Source organism: Hippopotamus amphibius, chromosome 3 (assembly GCF_030028045.1).
Source record: "Hippopotamus amphibius kiboko isolate mHipAmp2 chromosome 3, mHipAmp2.hap2, whole genome shotgun sequence".
NCBI lineage: Eukaryota > Metazoa > Chordata > Mammalia > Artiodactyla > Hippopotamidae > Hippopotamus > Hippopotamus amphibius.
In genome coordinates, this window is record NC_080188.1 from 113,917,213 (window position 1) to 113,937,996 (window position 20,784).

The 20,784-nt window shown below is 40.6% G+C and overlaps 1 long non-coding RNA gene and 1 pseudogene across 2 annotated transcripts in view; both read left to right on the forward strand.

Annotated features, from left to right (window-relative positions):
• The first annotated feature begins 8,464 nt into the window (after positions 1 to 8,464).
• On the forward strand, positions 8,465 to 9,427 carry LOC130848196 (mitochondrial nicotinamide adenine dinucleotide transporter SLC25A51-like; annotated as a pseudogene).
• Positions 9,428 to 13,545: 4,118 nt separating this feature from the next.
• The window catches only part of LOC130848197 (uncharacterized), a 43,485-nt gene continuing 36,246 nt past the window's right edge, over positions 13,546 to 20,784 (forward strand). For both annotated transcript variants that reach the window (XR_009052558.1, XR_009052557.1), the window contains exon 1: positions 13,546 to 13,671. This is a non-coding gene — a long non-coding RNA (uncharacterized LOC130848197). The remainder of the gene's footprint in view (positions 13,672 to 20,784) is intronic.

Consider the following 20,784-nt stretch of genomic DNA (forward strand, 5'->3'; position numbering starts at 1 on the left):
CTTGATTCAACACATCATGGTATGTCATGTATTTGTATGTGGGGACATCAGTGTCTCCCTTCAATTTCTGCCTGTGCCGGCCACATAAATGTGTTTACAGCCTGGACCTCTATACGTGGGGTTCGCTAAAGGATGGAGCAGGAAAACTGATACATTCAGTGGGCATCCCGTGAAGGGCATTCTGGCTATTGGTATAAGAACCAGGACATTGTTCATACTCTCCCTTTAATTCAGTGTCTCCACGTCTGGGAACTTATTTAAAAGAAATGGTTCAGAGAGGAAAACAATATTCACTTTCAAAACATTTAGAGTGGTACATGAAAGCAGGAATGGTGGTGCCTCACTCACATCTCCCTGCAAGAGAGATCCTGCTCTGAGGGCTGCAGGGAGCTGACAGCCTCTAGCTGCTGCCCATTTGGGATTTGCTGCAACATTTGCTCTATACTCTCCTTGGGAATAGGAAGGGTCTCTCTTAGAAAGTGGGCTTTAAGCTAAAACTTGAAGGATGAATACAACCTACTCAGGCAAAGAGTGGATACAACAGTGTTCTAGCAGACGGGTTATTCATAAGCCAGCCTAGTAATAAAATTTCACCCTCCACCTTGGTTATCAAGAGTTCTGCTTCCAATGGACCCATCTCTTTCCCACAAATGGCCCCAAACATGCCCTCCCCTTGAATCTGCAAATGCTGCTTCCAGCTGAAAATTCCTGGCCAGACAAGAACCTCTTGTAAATCCCCTAGATCTTTAGAATAGACTTGGTAAGTTTGGGTCTGGTGATCAAGGTTACCTGTCATGTCCCAGATGGGTTAGGAAAAGAAAGAACAAGAAGGGACTTTGGAACACTGGGGAATCTATGCAAACAGAGAGCTTGCTCATTTCAGCTCTGGCATAAATATCATAGGGGAATGAGCTTAGGTTTCAACAAAAGAACACATACTCCTATCTGTTCTTGTGGCCAAATGATGACTGTATCAAAATTAGACCACCTGTCCACCAGCACTTGAAGCTTGAATAGGTTCCTCTGGTTTCTGTGGAAAATGGTACCATAAATCCGTAGCAGCCCGAAGACTAGGGAGAGTCAAGACATTGGGAGAGGGCGGCAGAGAATCTGATGTCTGTGGGTAAATCCTGAAATAGATTTGTAGGCTTTCAGGGCTGCCAGGGTTGGGGTCTATGTACAGCATGTTCACCAAATGGTGTCTGCTTGAGCAGCTTGAATAACAAGGAGCTCACTACCTTCAAAGGCAACCCAATTTGTCCTTAGTCAACTCTGAGTGTAAGACTTACTTTTTGCATAGTAGAAATTGATCTCCTTGATGATTCTGTGTTTCAGTCTCAGTTCTGGAGCCATCATGGAAAACTGTATCTTTTTTTTTTTAATCTTTATTTATATTTATTTTTGGCTGTGTTCGGTCTTCGTTGCTGCGTGCAGGCTTTCTCTAGTTGTGGAGAGTGGGGGCTACTCTTCATTGCAGTGCACGGGCTTCTCATTGTGGTGGCTTCTCTTGCTGTGGAGCACGGGCTCTAGGCGCACGGGCTTCAGTAATTGTGGCATGTGTGCTCAGTAGTTGTGGCTTGCGGGCTCTAGAGCACAGGCTCAATAGTCGTGGCACAGGGGCTTAGCTGCTCTGCGGCATGTGGGATCTTCCCAGACCAGGGATCAAACCGGTGTCCCCTGCATTGGCAGGCAGATTCTTAACCACTGAGCAACCAGAGAAGTCCCAAACTGTGTCTTATTTTAAAAACTTTATATTGGAGTATAGTTGGCTTACAATGCTGTGTTAGTTTCAGGTGTGCAGCAAAGTGACTTCGTTACACATATATATATATCTATTCTTTTTCAGATCCTTTTCCCATACAGGTTATTACAGAATATTCCCTGTGCTATATGGTAAGTCCTTGCTGATCATCTATTTTATATATAGTAGTGTGTATATGTTAATGCCAAACCCTAATTTATCCCCTCCCACCTTTCCCCTTCATAACCATAAGTTTGTTTCCTAAGTCTGTGAGTCTGTTTCTGTTTTATAAATAAGTTCATTTGTATCATTTTTTTAGGTTCCGCATATAAGTGATATCAGATGATATTTGTCTTTCTCTGACTTACTTCACTTAGTATGATAATCTCTAGGTCCATCCATGTTGCTGCAAATGGCATTATTTCATTTTCTGTGGCTTAGTATTCCATTGTATATGTGCCACATCTTTTTTTTTTTTAAATTTTTATTGGAGTATAGTTGATTTACCACATCTTCTTTATCCATTTGTCTGTTGATGGATGTTTAAGTTGCTTCCATGTCTTGGCTATTGTAAATAGTGCTGCATTGAACATTGGGGTATGTGTATTTTTCGAAGTATGGCTATCTCTGGATATACGCCCAGGAGTGGGATTGCTGGATCATTTGGTAGCTCTATTTTCAGTTTTTTAAGGAACTCCATACTCTTCTCCACAGTGGCCATACCAATTTACATTCCCACCAACAGTGTAGGAGGGTTCCCTTTTCTCCGCACCCTCTCCAGCATTTGTGATTTGTAGGGTTTTTAATGATGTCCATTCTGACTGATGTGAGGTGATACCTCTCTGAATTGATATGCATTTCTCTAATAATTAGTGATGTTGAGCATCTTTTCATGTGCTTTTTTGATCATCTGTATGTCTTCTTTGGAGAAATGTCTATTTAGATCTTCTGCCCACTTTTTGGTATATTTTTTTGATATTGAGCTGTATGAGTTATTTGTATATTTAAAACTGTATCTTTTATTTTTGCCTGAAAGAGCTTCAAGTGGTTGAGGAATATTCAACTACTCAAATAATAATTATTATTATTATAATTTAACCAGTACCTATTGTATGTCAAGTACTATGTGAGACACTTAAAATATTATCCCATTTAATCTTTACAACCACCTGGTGAGGCAGGAACTGTTATTCCCATTTTAGAGTTGATGAAACTGAGGCTTAGAGACAACAAATAACTTGCTAGGAAGTAATGGAGTTGTGTTAGTCAGGTTCTCCAGAGACAGAACCAATAGTGTGTGTATACATGTATACACACATTATTTATTATAAGGAAGACATTTATTATAAGGAATTGGCTCCCACAATATGGGGGCCTATTTTATTAAGAGATGATGAAATGTAAATGCATGGAGGCTGAGTTACTCAAAAATACCAGGGAGAAAGCATTGAGTAGAGCTAGTCTTTAGGATTATTAAAGAATGCTCATATGAGATCCAATACTGAAAGTTTTCTCAATATTGTGTAGGAATTTGGGAAGCACCTTAAATCTGCAAAGTAATAACCAAACAAAAGGGATCCAGAAATGCAGGTCCCTTCTACACACACACACACACACACACACACACACACTGGTTTCAGATTATGACCCAGGCTGCCTCAAAGAGGTTCCCCCTCCCCACAGAGTCACCTTTTTAGTATAAACTCAGGTAGGGTTGAAAGTGGCTTGTTATGAATAACAAAAGATACTTCTATTACCCCTATCACTCAGGAAATCCCAAGGGTTTTAGGAGCTCTGTGACAGGAACTGGAGACAGAGACCAAATATATACTTCTCTTTATGTCACAAAACAGAACAAAATTAAGAGAAGTTTTGTGTCAGGGGTCCCTGAGACCACTCTCAGGTTCAATGATTTTCTTGGAGGACTGGAAGAGCTCAGAAAAGCTGTTTTGTTTGTAGTTATGGTTTATTACAGTAAGAAGATACAGATCAAAACAAGCAAAGGAAAAAGGCACGTAGCACGGAGTCCAGGTGAAGAGGCATGAACTTCCAGTGGAGTTGTATACCCAGTGCTCACCTCTCCTCCGTGATGTGCAGGCACAGCAAACTACTGCCAACCCGGGAAACTCACCTGAGCCTTGGCCTCCAGAGGTGTTTTTTGGGGTCCATCATATAGGCATGGAATGCCCACGTGACTGACTTTAGTTGCCCAGGTATTAGCCCCTAACCCCAGCCCTAGAGGTTAACCTCATACAAGGTGGCCCAAAGCCTCAGGTGGGTGAACACAAGGGCTAAGTGTACATCAGTTGTTGGTATGAACTGTCTGGCATGGATCAAGTCTCAGATATACAAGGACATTCTCATGGGATTGAATATTCTAAGGGCTCAGAGGTTACCTGCCCAGGGCTGCTGACCAAGGGCCAGTCTTGTTTTTGGAATGTGGGGTTTGAGCAGCTCAGGCCTGCTGAGTTAGTCCTTTACTGCCCGGGTACATTTAAAACAAAAGGTATGCAATAAAAAAGCAACAGTGTAAAGTAATTAAAGGTTAAAATCATCCAAAAATGGTTAAAAAAAGAGAGAAAATGTTATCAGTTATTCATCAGACTTGAGGTTTGGAAGATGTTTTTCTGAGAAATCCCTCAGAAAAGGGTTTCCTACTGAGACCACAGGCTGTCTTTCTTCTTGAAGTGGGGCTCAGTAGTCCCCTGAACTACCCTCCTGTTTGCTAGGTGCTTCATTTGTGCTCTGATTAGGTGTCCTGTTCTTGCGGGAGGATGCTGGGGGTAGAGCCCCAAACACCACAGCTGGTTCCTGCAGCATCCACAAAACAGGTTCCAGTCCCTGTTCAGGGAGACTGCCCCGGCATTCGCGGCACGAGAATCTGCAGCATTTCTGAACCAAGCTACTGCAGAGGGGACAGGCCACCTGGAGAGTCAGCCAGGTAGAGGTGTGACTCCCAACAGTTATCAGAGGGAGATGGACTAAAGAGCCCATTGGGACCTACCTGGGTCTTCTCCTGGGCAAAGACTGAGAGCAGAGTCCAGTGGTCAGACAAGGTGTAAATGATACTCAGTGGATGAGAATGCCAGGGGGTCAGATTCTCACCAGGAGAGGGATGTTACCTTGGTCCTCACCCTATATTTGGCCTAACATTTAACCAGATCACTCATCACATGCTTAGATCCCTCTAGATGACATCTTGTGGTCACACACACGGGAGAGGGACAAAGAGTGACGTTGTCTCTCCTAATCACCTTTGCTTACTTTGAGACTGAATTTTGTTTTATTTATTTTTCTAAACAGACTGAGTCTTATGTATGAAGGTTAAAGCTGTGTGTGAAGAATAAAGAAACATTATAACTCAGGAGTATGGGATTAACAGATACACACTACTATATACAAAACAAATAGCAACAAAGTTTTACCTTATAGCACAGGGAATTATATTCAATATCTTGTAATAACATATAATGGAAAATAATCTGAAATATATATATATATTTATAACTGAATCACTATGCTGTACACCTGAAACTAACACAATATTGTAAATCAGCTATACTTTAAATAAAAAAAAAAAAAGAATAAAGGAACGTTGTTTTGGTGGACAGAGAGCAGAGATTTAACTTAAGAATCATTGATGCTTTGGAAGAAGACTGACAGAAGAAAGACACAAGTGTGCAGGTAAAGAGGTCCCGCTGGATGTCGGGCAAAATTAACAAGAGTGACCAACATCTAGTCATTTCCTTCGGAACATTTTGAGTTTCAGCGTGAAACTGCCCTCATGTCATTCAGGCAGACAGCTGCGTAAGGGCAAAAACATCAGGCTTCCTCTGACATCTAAACACAACAGGAAACATTAGAAGTGAAGGAAGCTACTTGCCAATTTTTGTTCTGTTTTGTTTTTTAAAGAACTTTTATTGAGATATAATTGATATACGATAAACTGCATGTATTTAAAGTGTACAGTTTGATTTTTTTTCTTATTAGTGATGTATATGTGGCCATCCCAATCTCCCAATTGAAAGGAAAGGATGTGACCTACACAGATGGCAACTAGCTAAGCTACTGTTTACGTGTAGCATTTGCAGAATGACTTTCTCAGATATGTATACATTCAGGAAGTGTATCACTCAGGCACCCTAATTGAAACATTGAGCGAAGGCATGCTTTACTTAAAAAAGAAAGGAATCACACTAAAATCGACAATTGGTAAACAGTAGTAAAGACATGAGTATTGAAACCAATAAAAGACAGAATAAAGCTTAATTAAGTGTTTTAAATAGAGCAACAAAATAGAATGGGAGTGAGAAAAAGTAAATCTTGACTAAGAAGACACACAATGTAAAAATAAAATTGCAATGATAATAATCTGAGTCCAAAATCCCATACTTCAGTTTTAAAAAAGAGATGGACATTAAATTGGCATAAATTGTGATGCTTTTCTTATTTCACAGGTGAGAGGGGCACTAAATGCTCTTTTTTTTTTTTTACTTTGATAATCAGAAAAATAAAGCTTTAAGTATATTGTTAAACAAAGGAGCAGTGAATACTAATTAAATTCAAAGCAGAATCTATACACTTCCAAATTGCTTTAGAAACAAAAGCAATCTAGGGAGAAATTACACTGGGGCCTTTTCTCTTCACCTCCTGCTATTGCTAAGGTCTTTTCCTTTCCGAGCCTTTCTCTCCATCATTAAAATCTGGCCATCAGTAGCTCACTGAGCCCTTCTTTATCTAAAGCAGAGCTTTAAAATTTTTTATGCAACGAATGCTTTGTCAGTCTGGTGAAGCATATGGACACCTCTAGATCATGAATCATGTATTACTAAGTGAATAAAATGAAACACAAGGGTTATGAAGGAAACAAAATTATATTCAAATAGAATTATCCAAATATTTTTAAAGTGGTGATTAAGCTCATTAAATATGATCTACCTATAAACTTAATGAATACAATTATTCATTACATAATTAGGAATTACATAATGGCTTTTAACATGATAGGAGTAACTATTTCAAGTTATCTTCAGCCAGTGCAATCAGATATGAAATAATCTGATTATTATTCATGACAAAGTCAGAGGTAATACAGACCTGTGGTAGTTTGGCACACACATTCATGATGAAAGGAAATGCTAAGTTATGGATGGAGGTTAATAAAAATGAGGATGTAAATTTTTTGCTCTTCAAGTTCAGTGATTCTCTGATTTTAAAGGAACCCCTGGGAGATCTGTGGACCCAAGACAAAAGTACCTGATCTAAAAAAAGCCTCGTTTCTCTTCAGTAAAATTTCTCCCCATCAAACCATGGCTTCTAACCTCCCCCTCCCAAAGCAGTACAAACATGGATTTCTGCCAACAACGAAACAGTGTACCCATTTCCTCAAACTCTCCTCAGTAACCAGTACTGCTAACTGCATTCACTTTACCAGTCCAAAAAAAAAAGAGGGAAAGACGGCAATTTCACTGTGGTTTTATTTTGCTTTTCTATAGTTTTCCTTTAGAGTACTTTGTTTCTAAATTTAAAAAAAAATTCTATTTATTTATTTATTGGCTGCATTGGGTCTTTGTTGTCGTGTGCAGGCTTCTCATTTTGGTGGCTTCTCTTGTTGCAGAGCACAGGCCCTAGGTGCTCGGGCTTCAGTAGTTGCACACTTGGGCTCAGTAGTTGTGGCTCAAGGGCTCAGTAGTTGTGTCTCATGGGTTCTAGAGCACAGGCCCAGTAGTTGTAGTACATGGGCTTAGTTGCTTCCCGGCATGTGGGAGCTAAGGAGACCAGGAATGGCACCCATGTCCCCTGCATCAGCAGGTGGATTCTTAACCACTTGGCCACCAGGGAAGTCCTCTAAAATTTTAAATTCACAGAAAATCTTTTTTTATTTTTAAATGAAAAAAAAATTCAGCTTTATTGAGGTATAATTGACAAAAATTGCATATATTTAAGATGTACAACTTGATGTTTTGATATACGTGTAACAGAAAACCTTTATTACAACATACATCTTGTGGAAAATTCTGACATCCCACAGATAACTAGTGTTAACAGAGTTATCTGTGTATAATATATAACTTCCAGCCGCAGCCACAGGGGCCATCTCTGGGCTCCCAGCTCTGCTGCCCGCCGCCCGGCTTCGCTGGGCTGGGGGCGCCGTCCTCCCGCGGGGAACCAGCCTTTCTGGTGGAGGAGTCAGTACCTTGATTTAGGCGCCCGGGAGCGGGGCGGGGAGGGGAGGGGCCGGGCTTTGCCTGCGTCTGGGGAGAGCATGATGCTGGGACCGCGGAGGGGCCCCTGCCCCCTTGGGGTCTGGGATTCCGGGACTCCTGGCTCTGTTGAATGTGAGGGACGGAAGGGGCCTGGGCGGTCCCATCCACCACCCTCCCCTCCCCCTTACCACAGACCGGGGGAATGGACGCTTGGAGAGAGGAAATCCAGTTATCAGAGTAGACTCCAGAAGAGAGAACCTAACAGAACAGTAACAATGGAAGAAATTGAGAAAAAATGATCAAAAATCCATCCCCCAAAACACCAGGCCCAGATGGTGTTTCAGGTGAATTTGTTTAATCTTCAAGAAAAAGATAATTATGATACGATTTAAATTGTTCACCAGCTTAAAGAAGGAAAAATGACAGATTTCTTTTACAAAGCCAATGGAACATTGACACCTGAACTTGACATGAAGATAATACTGAAATTGGAAACTTCATTAAAAAAAATCTTTCATGAAGAAGAAAGATCTTAAGCAACATGATGGATTCAGAAGCTCATGAAAAGAGGCCACCAGTCCTAACATCTTGAAAGCAAGATATATCACCTCATACTGCAAGTGTTAGTGAAATGAAGCTTTCCTCGTGTGGCTGCTGTGCAGCTTTGAACAATATAGCAATCACATTTCCCATTCAGAAGGTTCTGTTTCGGCAACAGCTGTATGGAATCAAAACCCGGGATGCAGTACTTCAGTTGACGAGGGATGGATTTCAAAACTTGTATCCTGGAATCTTTCCCCCATTAATGCAGAAGACAACTACACTGGCACTTATGTTTGGTCTGTATGAGGATTTATCTTGCCTTCTCTGTAAGCATATCAGTACCCCAGAGTTTGCAACCCGTAGCATGGCCGCAGCGCTTGCAGGGACAACAGAAGCAATTTTCACTCCATTGGGAACAGTTCAAACATTGTTGCAAGACCCCAAGCATCTTGACAAATTTACAAACACTGATCAGGCTTTCAAGGCACTGAAATTAGAGGGTATTATTGAGGCGTGGTGCCTGTTCTTTTCCGTAATGGATTCAGCAGTGTCCTTTTTTTTTTGGCCTTCGAGGTCCCATCAAGGGGCACCTGCCAACGGCAACGACTCACAGTGCTCATCTGGTCAATGATTTTATCTGCGAATGCCCTGTTGGGTGCCATGTTGGGTATCTTGTTTTTTCCAGTTAATGTTGTAAGAACTCGCATGCAGTTTCAGATTGGTGGGGAATTTCAGTCCTTCCCTAAGGTTTTCCAAAAAAATCTGGCTAGAACGGGACAGGAAACTGACAGATCTTTTCAGAGGTGCCCATCTGAATTGCCATTGGTCCCTCATCTCTTGGGACGTAATTAATGCGACTTATGAGTTCCTGTTAAAGATTATATGAAATAAATCAGTTAAGTGCCGTTTATCAACTGAATAGTCCTAAGAAGAAAGCAGTCTGGCCTTGTTTCTAATTGGCCAAATACAAGCTGGTGTCATAAGTCCAGGGCACAGTGAATTACGGGCAAAGCTGTTTTCTTTAAGCACCAACACATTCAGCATAAAAGGTTTCGGTAGGAAAATTAGTTTCTTTTTTGTTTTTTGGGGGAGAGTCCTGTTTGTTTTTTTTTTAATCAGTATCTGAGAACTTTAGGCTAATTGCCTGGTTAATAGCTGTCTATCTGATGGCTTTTGACAAGGAAACTAACAGCCAAGATATGATTCTTTTTTCCAAAAGCCTTCCGTATTGAAACATAAGGGGCCATGACCAGCCAGAGAAAAGGCTCTTAGGGTCCCATGAATTCTCAGGCTTACTTCTGTTACTCCATTTCTTGCTTCTCTGCTCTTAGGAATTGCAGAGGGTAGTTTTTGTTAACTTAAACCTATCCATGGCAGGACAAAGGAACAGAACAGAGAAGAAAAACAGCTTATTATGTGTAGGCTTTTCATAATCAATTGCTTGTATTCGTTTTGAAGCTGAGCACCTGTTGGGAGAGTCATTATTTGAATTATTTCTGTTTGGATGTGGTAGACTCAAGCAACTAATGACATCTCCCATTTTGCTTTCTAGGGTTGAAAGTTTTCTCTTTAGTTCTGAATATGACCTTAAACCGTTTCGAAATATTTTTATATACTTCACTTACTTCATTGTGAAAAGATGTGGAGACTTAAATTTTGTTAATGATGTTTCATCCCATTAAGAAGTTTCAAATTACAGGTATCCCCCACTTTTCCACAGTTACCTTTATCACTTCACTTTTACAAAACACCTGCATTCGTACCTGTTGTCATTAACCGAAGGAAATCCAAAGATGATTTTTGCTTTTATGAAGAAAGGTAATTGCTTCTTCACTCTATGCCGTTTTGGCTTGCAAAAGTTTCCGCAGGAATGCGGGGGGGATCCTGCATTACAGATCCAGCTGTTCAGCTCAGCTTCTTTGAATTGTTGCCAACTTGGTGAAGAGCTTTGGAGTTTTGGGTTTTTTCCCTTTGAGTAGTAGTTTGTCATATTCAAGTATCCTGTTCTCATGAAACTCCCTTTAAAAAAACAACAAAAATGCTTCCATAAAATTTTATTTTGGAAGTCTGTTAATAGGACCTCAGATTTTTTTCAGATTTTTTTTTTTTTTCTAGTTTCAAAGTGTTCTGGGGAAGGGGAAAAAAAAACAACTCAAGATAACTTTCACCCCACATGTTAAGCTGTCTTTTTTTTTTTTTTTTATCATTTAAACATTAAGACAGTTTGAGAGGATAAGACCTAAATAAAGATATTTGAAGGGCTGGTTTTAAATTCTAGCAGTTGGTGGTAGCTGGATAGCATACTTATTTATCCCTTACCTAACAGACAAAAACTCACTTGTCAAAGGAATCAGGTTTTAAAATATTTTTTCCAGATAAATAAGGCAAAGTGACTCATACACAAATTGAATTAACTGATAAAACATACGAGACATCCTAGAAAAGTGGTTTATCATTCTTTTAAAAGTCCACATCTGTAAGTGTTACGTAGTTAAGATTGCTTTCCAGCATCTGACATGGGGCAAAGCACATAGGTTTTATTACCAGTCTTTCATCATTCAGGGTAATTGTATGTGAATATGTGCACATGCAGACCAAAATGAAATCAGGGTCTCAGTTGGTAGTTTACTCAGTTTCTGGACAAATAGTCCGAAAATGTTGTTTACTTCTCAGTGCAGGGTGGCTGGTCAAATGACAGGAACATCCTCCTTCCGGTTGTGAAGGATTAGGAAGCATTGTCAAGCATTTGCCTGGTGGTAATGAAGCTCACTAGCTTTACAAAGGCTATTCTGACAGCATTGTGCTGGAAATGGCAGTTTATTCTAGAAAACAAGGTGCCCATGTAAGGATTTGAGAAAACAAGAATTTGACACCAAATAAATGAGAGTGGCATCCTTTGGCTTATGGAATAGAATTGGGATTTGAAGTGGGTTGAGGTTCAGGAATGAGTGGCGAAGGCACTGTGGTGCCTGACCCCCTCACTCGTGTGTCCCGCACCCCTGGGCACATCTGGGTGCTTAGGGTGTGGTGGGTGAGTTAGCCTGGGGTCACGCCCTGGCCCTGGGAGTGGACTCCACTGGCCTTCGGTTCCACGGGGCTTCCTTTTGTCTATACACTCCATGTAGGTGATAGAAATCTAAACTCTAAAGCACTTTTGTGAAATACAAGTGAAGTGAGAATTTGAAGGAGGATCCTTTGGTTTCTGCTATCTCAAACATGTGGCACTTAAAAACAATTTTTTAAATGGTTTTAACTCATATTTTTGTATTTCTTTGTCACTTTTTACAGCTTTTGAAGACCAAACTGCAAATACATTACCAGGGATGGTTTTGTGTTGTCCTGTATTTTCTTAAATTTGACAAAAAACTCAACAGAACTTGTGGTAGCCAACAGCTTTGTCTGAAATTTAAAAGACGTCAAAATGTGTTATTAGTAAGTAAGAGATTCTAACTATTGTTTTTGCCTTCGGTGTGAACTAGTATGGTAATAATTTTGAAGAGGTAAACATGATCGAATAACTTTTATCTGAAAAGCTTGAGAAGTGGCCTTTCTGTTACATGTGTGTGTTACAGATGGCTCATGAGCACAGGGCACTTCTGGTCTGGCCTCCTATACTTCATTCTGATGCCACCAGAAATATGTTATGGATTCTATATTTAACACCCTTAGAGTGGTATGAGCCCTCAGGACTGCACTGCAGAGTAAACACAACCTCTGTGTGGTGGCAAATGTGTGTCTTTGTTTCACTTGTGGTTGGAGACAAAGGATGCTTTCGTCTCAATAGTCAATATTCATCTTACATTATGGTTGGTTATTTAATCCCCTGCTATATATTATGAACTGTGCAATGAGACAGGACTGTGTATATATAAGCCTTTTCGGAGACCTGAAATTCCCTAGCTTGATTACAGTGGCAATACTCAGTTATAAGGCTGTACAAACCTTAATAAGAGGATAATGGGTGGTGGTACTGGAGGGCTTCACGGTAAGCCAGTCGTGTTGACCAACACTGTTCAGTTTAGATGAAGGACTGCCGTGTGAGGGGTATGCAGTCAAGGTGAAAGCGAGGTGGGAGATCACATTTAAAGAACGGGTAAGCGCTCAGACTTGATTTCTTTTAAAATAGTCTGTTTTCTCACATGCTTATAAATGTGTATCAAAGGCTTGAATAGGCATTCTCCTTAAATTTGAGGATTTTTAGTTTTTAATGCTGTCTTTTTGCCTAATATTGAATATTTGCATTCCTGAATGGCTCCCAAATTTGTGGAGGAGTCTACATGTTTCCTTTTTTAAAGTTTCATTATTAAAAGTGGTTAAACACAAAGTTGTTTTTGTTTGATGTTTTGAGTTTTGTAACGATATGAGTTTGAAATCTGTCAAATGTTTCAGAGTTAACATGCTTCTTTTGGTATTTCTGTTTGGAATAAAGTTTTTTCTTAAGTCCAAATATATATATATATATATATGTATATAACTTCCACAAAAAATAAAAGGACATGAAGCGAAAAGAATTCTCTCCTATCTTTTGAAAAAATTTTATTTTGACTCATTTATTTCTTCATTTATTCAATAAATATTTATCAACTCCAATGTTTACTCACCAGAAACCTTGGTAGGCACAAGCGCGGGACAGTGGCCTAGAACTACAATTTTCAGGCATCTCCGGTTAAATGTTCTGCAATGCCACTAACTTTCCACTCCCCACTCGAGTGATTACGTGTCAAACCCCCCACATTATTATCCCCTGTGCTCCTGCAACCCTTGGTTAGAGACACATGTAGCATGAGACAGTCACCTTTAAGGGATGGCAGTGTCATGTGCTGCAGGGTCCACTGGGATCTTTTCTTTGGCCAGATGGTAACTTCCCACATTGGCAAGTGTTCTGGCCATAATGTGCCGAGGTCAGTGTTTCCAGAAGTTGTGTTGTAATAAAAGTGAGGCAACACCTCTTAGATACTGTGCCGTAGGCTAAAGTCTGCTGAAATCTCAACAACTTAAAACTCCAGCTTTTTTCACCAGGGATTCATTCTGAAACCAGGAATCTTTGTTCTCCGGACCTAGGTCATCTCTGCTGCCCTCTGCTGGCCAAGCAGGTGGGCCAAGTCCAGAGCGGGGACTACCTTGAGATCCGCAGGAACACCTGCCTGAGTGTTGTAAAGGGCTGCCTACGAAGACATCCAGGTAATACAGGTGTAAGTCATACAGCAATTCAGGAAATATGTGGTATGAATAGACAGATGGGGTTTTGGGGGTGTTATTCACCCGTGCATGCATTCAGGAAACGGCATCTGCAACCCTCCAGTTTCCTAGTCTTGTTCTGAAATCGCTTTCCCTTACTTAGTCCAGGTCCTCTGAGACTCCTGAGCTGGATTAGACGTGCAAGCGAATGATGAGGGGAATGCCTGGAAACAGGAAGGGAGGTAGAGAGGGAGGCTAGCAGAGCTGTCAGTCTGAAATCCAGTCCTGACACCTTTTAAGGCAGTAAGAGGAGACTGAGGGAGTCACACGCAGAGAGAGGAACGGAGAGGGAGAGGGACGGTCTTAGGCCCATGGGGGCTCTGGGGCAGAAGTCGCCGTCGCCACGTCAGAGGAGTCCCGTGTCTCCCTGTTGAGCTGTTATTGGCAGGAGCAGCCTTGGAAAGTGTGGCCTCAGAGCAAAGCCTTGGAAAGCGTGGCCTCAGAGCAAAGGAGGGGGATTTCAGAGCCAGCTGCTGGGAGGGCTCACAGGCTAATTACATGACCCGCAGTAGGAGATGGGAGGGGTGCCTTTCCAAGGCCTTACCCTCCATCCGCCAGCTCGCCCCCCCACACCCCCCCACATCCTTTTGACTGCCTTTATAGCATCCTACCGCTACTCAACATCACCTGTACCAACCTGGTCCAGCTCACTACCGCCTCCTTGCTTCCAATCTCGCCTTCCTACACTTTCAGTGCAGCCGCTCATTAGTCACTCCTTTGGCCAAAGTCCCTCAAAGGCTTTCCAGCTTGGAACAGAAGCCACAGCTTTTACCATGGACCACAAGACCCTATACAGGCTGGCCCCCTGGTATTGCTCTGCTCTTCCTGAAATTTTTCCCTTAACCATGTTGGTCTCTTTGCCTCTTGCTCTGCTTCCAACACTGCAGACGGGCACCCTCCCTCCTTGGGGTCTTTGGACTTGTCTCTTTTGCCTGGAAAACTCCCCAAATGGCCATATGGTGGTCTCCTTAAGGACTTTCCTCTAATGGCATTTTTTAGTGAGACCTTCCTTCCTATAATTTTATTTTAAACTGCCAAGCCTCTCCCTGGCACACCTTTTAGCCACCCTGTCTTACTTTTCTCCATAGCACTTATGAACATCAGATATACTATGTAACATCTAAAATAAATCTGTTTTGCCCCTAATAGTATGAGTGTATTAATCATGGTGGTCTAGGCTCTGCCGAGGTAACAAATAATTCCCCAAATCTCATGGACTTAACAGAAATAAGGTTTATTTTATTATTTTTTTATTTTTTATATATTTATTTATTTGTTTATTGGTTGCATTGGGCCTTCGTTGCTGCACATGGACTTTCTCTAGTTGTGGAGAGCAGGGGCTACTCTTCGTTGTGGTGAGTGGGCTCCTCATTGCAGTGGCTTCTCCTGTTGCGGTGCATGGGCTCTAGGCGTGCAGGCTTCAGTAGTTGTGGTGCATGGGCTTAGTTGCTCCACAGCATGTGGGATTTTCCTGGAGCAGGGATCGAACCCATATCCCCTGCATTGGCAGCTGAATTCTTAACCACTGCACCACCTAGGAAGTCCTGAGGTTTATTTTTCTTTTATGTCACTGTGAGAAGCTGATCAAGGAATTCTTTTGGTGTTACTCCCTGTAACAGTGAGTCAGAGATCTGGGGTGCTTCCACCTCACAACGCTGTTATTTCAGACTTCTTTGATTTCAGCCACGTGGGTGAAGACAGTGTGGAAAAAAACTTCACATCCACTCCAAACTGTCCTGGACCCGATGTGACCCACCACTTGTGCTATTGTTCCCACTGGCAAGTTAAAGACCATCACACAGTCTAACAATGTGGGTCACTGGGGAATGTAATATTTCTGTGTTCTAAAAAAGAGAAAATGATTTCTGTATAATTTTTAAAAGGGAGAAAATTATATGCACATGGAACATTGTCTCTGTTACCAAACTCACCATTATTTGGTCACCAAACCATTTTATTTCTCTTTTTACTCATAGAATACACCCTCTTCTTCCCAGAAGAAATAACTCAAAGTTCCTTCCAGCTACTACTAAACAATCAGGCTCAGAGGTTCCAGGGTTAAGGTTACACCTGCAAGGATATTTTTATCTCCTCTTGGCTTAAATAGAGCACACACAACATCTTGTTCCCAAAATGTTATTTGTTCAAGGAAATGAACGTGCTCTGTGTATTGCTGTTTTTCACATGAATCCACACTGTTTAGAGGGTTCTTAATATACATTCAGCAAATATTTCTTTCAATCAAATAAGTTTTTGTTTTTTTATTAAAGATTTATCGAACATTAGCTATGTGAAAAACTCTACTAGATACTCCAGAAGCACAAGTAAGCAAGAATCTTTAATGTCTTCATTATTTACCTATATACCCACTCATTAAACTGCAGTCCCAGGTCCTATTTTTTTTTTTTTTTCCGGCTGTGCCGTGCGGCTTGCAGGATCTTAATTCCCCGACCAGGGATTGAACCCAGGCCATGACAGTGAAAGCACCAAATCCTAACCACTGGACCATCAGGGAACTCCCTGTAGGTCCTTATTCGACATCATTTCTTTCCCTGGAGAAATTTCCAAGGGCATAGAGTTCCACAAGTGCCATTCACAGGGCATGACCATCTATTTCAGGCTTTGCCAGACCTTTTGTATAACTGGGATGTCTTGGTCCACATGGAAATACATGGGAAAAAGCTGAGTTTATTCAGAGCTTGGATCTGATAGTAGAAGATAAGGGAGAGTCGAAGATACAGGACAAGGTCCTTGGTACTCAGGCATGGCACCTTTATTCACAGCTCTCAGTTTGGTCCATCAGGGTCCAGGTCTCAGGATTCCCATCAGGTCCCAGCAGACAGAAGTGGGGGAAGGTCTGGATACTGTGCTTCATAAATCTTAGGCTCTTCTCGTTCCCACAAAAACGCCAAAATTCATTCACCAAGGCAGCACAAATGATATCCAGGGATGAAAGTTTAAACATCTCTTATGTTAATTCTCATACAAATTCCACATGAAAGACATACCATATGATATTTGTCTTTCATTGTCTGACTTCATGTAGTATGTTAATCTGTAGGTCCATCCATGTTGCTGTAAATGGCATTATTTCATACATTTTTATGGCTGAATAATATTCCATTGAATATTTATACAATACAATATATTGAATGTATATATATACAATACAAAACAATATGTATACATTGAATATGTATACAACTGAATATATATACAATACATATACAATGAATATATATGCAATATATACACAATACAATGAGAACCAAGATCTTTGATATGGCACTGGGGCAAATTCCAAGGGCTGTCGCTGGTGATCCCTACAGAAACTCCGAGTTCTGAGCAGGGCGGAAATTATTATTACCATTTTTAGCCGAAGAAACTAGATCCTGAAGAAGAATGATTTGGCCCAAATTCCATAGTTAATAAGTGGCAGCATCAGTCCTTAAAAGATAGAATAATGGAATGTTAGTCCTGGAAGAGGCTTGCAAATCATCTGACCCACACGTTTCATGATATACAGAAACAGAAGCCCGGAGAAAGGGAGTAACTTGTTTGTGGTCTCAGATTTAGTTTTAGGATTCCAGCTGGGCCACTGAGTAGTAGTAGCATCGTGGATGCATTTCATACCGGCAGGCACGAGCGCCAGAAACCTGGTACAGGCAGACCTCGTTTTATTGTGCTTCACAGATACTGCATATTTTAAAAATAAATAAAAGGTTTGTGGCAACCCTGTGCTGTCAGATGATGGTTAGCATTTTTAAGCAATAAAATACTTTTTTTTTTCTTTTGGTCTTTGTTGGAGTATAATAGCTTTACACTGTTATGCCAGTTTCCGCTGTACAACAAAGTGAATCAGCTGTATTTATACATATATCCCCATATCCCCTCCCTCTTGAGCCTCCCTCCTGCCCTCCCTATCCCACCCCCCTAGGTCATCACCAAACACCGATTTGATCTCCCTGTGTTATGCAGTTGCTTCCCACTGGCTATTTTACATTTGGTAGTGTATATATGTCAATGCTACTCTCTGACTTTGTCCCAGCTTCTCCTTCCCTCCCTCCCCATGTCCTCAAGTCTGTTCTCTACATCTGGGTCTTTATTCTTGCCCTGCCACTGAGTTTATCAATACCATTTTTCTAGATTCCATACGTATGTGTTAGCATACGGCATTTGTTTTTCTCTTTCTGACTTACTTCACTCTGTATGATAGACTCTAGGTCCATCCACCTCACTACAAATAACTCAATTTCATTCCTTTTTATGGCTGAGTAATATTCCATTCTATATATGTACACATCTTCTTTATCTGTTCATCTGTTGATGGGCGTTTAGGTTGTTTCCATGTCCTGGCTATTGTAAATAGTGCTGCAATAACGTTGTGGTACATGTTTCTTTTTGGATTATGGTTTTCTCCAGGTATATGATCAGTAGTGGGATTGTAAAGTACTTTTAAATTAAGGCATGTACATTGTTTTTTAGAGATAATGCTATTGCCCACTTAATAGACTATCGTATAGTGTAAACATAACATTTACATGCACTAGGAAACCAAAAAATTCGTGTGACTCGCTTGTGATATTCGCTTATTGCAGTGGTCTGGAACCAAACCTGCAATATGTCTGAGGTATGTCTGTATATAAAATAGATCCTTGTTCTAAAAATCTCTGGAACTGGACTTCCCTGGTGGCACAGTGGTTAAGAATCCGCCTGCCAACGCAGGGGACACAGGTTTGATTCCTGGTCCGGGAAGATCCCACATACCTCAGAGCAACTAAGCCCGTGTGCCACACTACTGAGCCCATGTGCCACAACTACTGAGCCCGTGTGCCGCAACTACTGGAGCCCAAGCACCCAGAGCTGGTGCTCTGCAACAAGAGAAGCCCATGTACCTCAATGAAGAGCAGCCCCCGCTCATCACAACTAGAGAAAGCCTACATGCAGCAGTGAGGAGCCAACACAGCCAAAAAAATAAAAAAATCAAATCAAATGAAGACAAATCTCCGGAACTAACCTCCCTCCCTCCGTTCCCTATGATTCTCCATGATTCCTTTCTATAAGCCCACTTCTCACCATTCTCCTTCCATCCCAGCTGTATCATGAAGCCTCCTGGAACACTTGTTCCCTTGTAAGCAAACTACATCCTCAACTCTCTCTCTCTCAATTTTGCCTTCAATTCTTGTCTGCCTTCTCTTTAAGGAATGGGAATTTATTTTTACTTCCAGTCTCTCACCCCTATACCTTGTCGTTCATCAAGGCCTGTCAAGTTGAGCTTCTGAGTCTCCCTTGAGTCTATTCTCTTCTCTGCACTCCTGCTGTCATCAGCATGGTCCTGGCTCCCATAAGCTCTTGCCCAGGCAGCTGTTTTGGGCTCCGAGTTTGTCTTCCTAGCTTTGGCCTTACTCTTCTTCAATACATCCTTCACTGTGCAACCAGAGTGAGGTTTAAAAATGGAGATGTGATCAGGTCACTCAGTGTTGGTTATTTGATGTCCATCAGGTATCACAGGTTCTCCTGGGTACATGGTAGTGTTATATTTCCCTCACTTTGGGTTTTATTTTATTTTTTTTAATTTTTAAAATTTTTGCTTATTTATTTTTTAATTAAGTAATTGGCTGCATTGGGTCTTCGTTGCTGCACACGGGCTTTCTCTAGTTGTGGTGAGCAGGGGCTACTCTTCGTTGTGGTGCGCGGGCTCCTCATTGCAGTGGCTTCACTTGTTGCAGAGCATGGCTCTAGGCGTGGTACATGGGCTCAGTAGTTGTGGCTCACGGGCTTAGTTGCTCCATGGCATGTGGGATCTTCCTGAGGCAGGGGTCAAACCCATGTCCCCTGCATTGGCAGGTGGATTCTTTTTTTCTGTTTTCAAGAACTTTTTTTTTTCTTTACTGACAGCGTCTCGTTTATTTATTTATTTTTTCTTAAGAACTTTTATTAAGAAAAAAAATCAAATCATACACTTTAAATATATTCAATTTATTGTATGTTGATTACTATCCAGAAAATTATCCATTTAGTCCAGATTTGTAGGTTGTATTCCTCTATTATAAATGATATTTTTTGAAAAATACCAAAAATACAACAAAGTGAAAATCATAGAGAATACACACAGATATAGATACATCTATGGATATATAACCTACATCCAATCCCAGGCCCTGAATAATCACATTTGTTGCTATGGATTTTATATATATATATGTGTATATATATATATATATTATTTTTTTTAAATCTATTCATTCAAACACATTAACAATCTTTCATTTTGTGGCTTTCTGAGAAAGTCTTCCTGTATCAAACTACAAAAATATTCTCTTCATATTTTGTTCTAATACTTTCAGAGTTTTTTAAATAAAATATTTAGGTATTTAATTCCTCTGGAATTTATTTTGATATAGTATAAGGTAGGGCTCTAACCTGACTACAATTGCCAGTTGTTCAATATCATTTACTGACTAATTCCTTCCTTTACTTGGCTGAAGTTAAATGTCACTTTTATCACTCTGGTAGCCATGTAGTCACTTACTTATTTCATTGCATTAATTAATAGTGTGTTGTAGTAATGTTGGCAATCTAACAATGACAGAATACCTGTCTCAGAAATAATATTAATAGAAATGCCCTTAGAATGCCATCAACATTGGTTTCTGCTTTAATCCTCTTGGTCCAGATCGCCTGAATTTGCTTTTGTTTGTTTGTTTGTTTGTTTTTCTTTTTCTTTTTTTAAAACTGAAGTATAGTTGGTTTACAATGTAATGTTCGTTTCAGGTGTATAGCAATATTTCTCTCTCATTGAAAGCTGATGTAGTTACATTAAATACAAATATATTAAACACTCTGATTAAAAGGCAATCCCCACTTCTCTCTTTTTTAAAAAGATTTATTTTATTATTTATTTATTTATTTATTTATTTATTTATTATTTTTGGCTGCATTGGTTATTCATTGCTGCTTGTGGGCTTTCTCTAGTTGTGGTGAGAGGGGGCTACTCTTCATTGTGCGGGCTTCTCAGTGCAGTGGCTTCTCTTGTTGTGGAGCATGGGCTCTAGG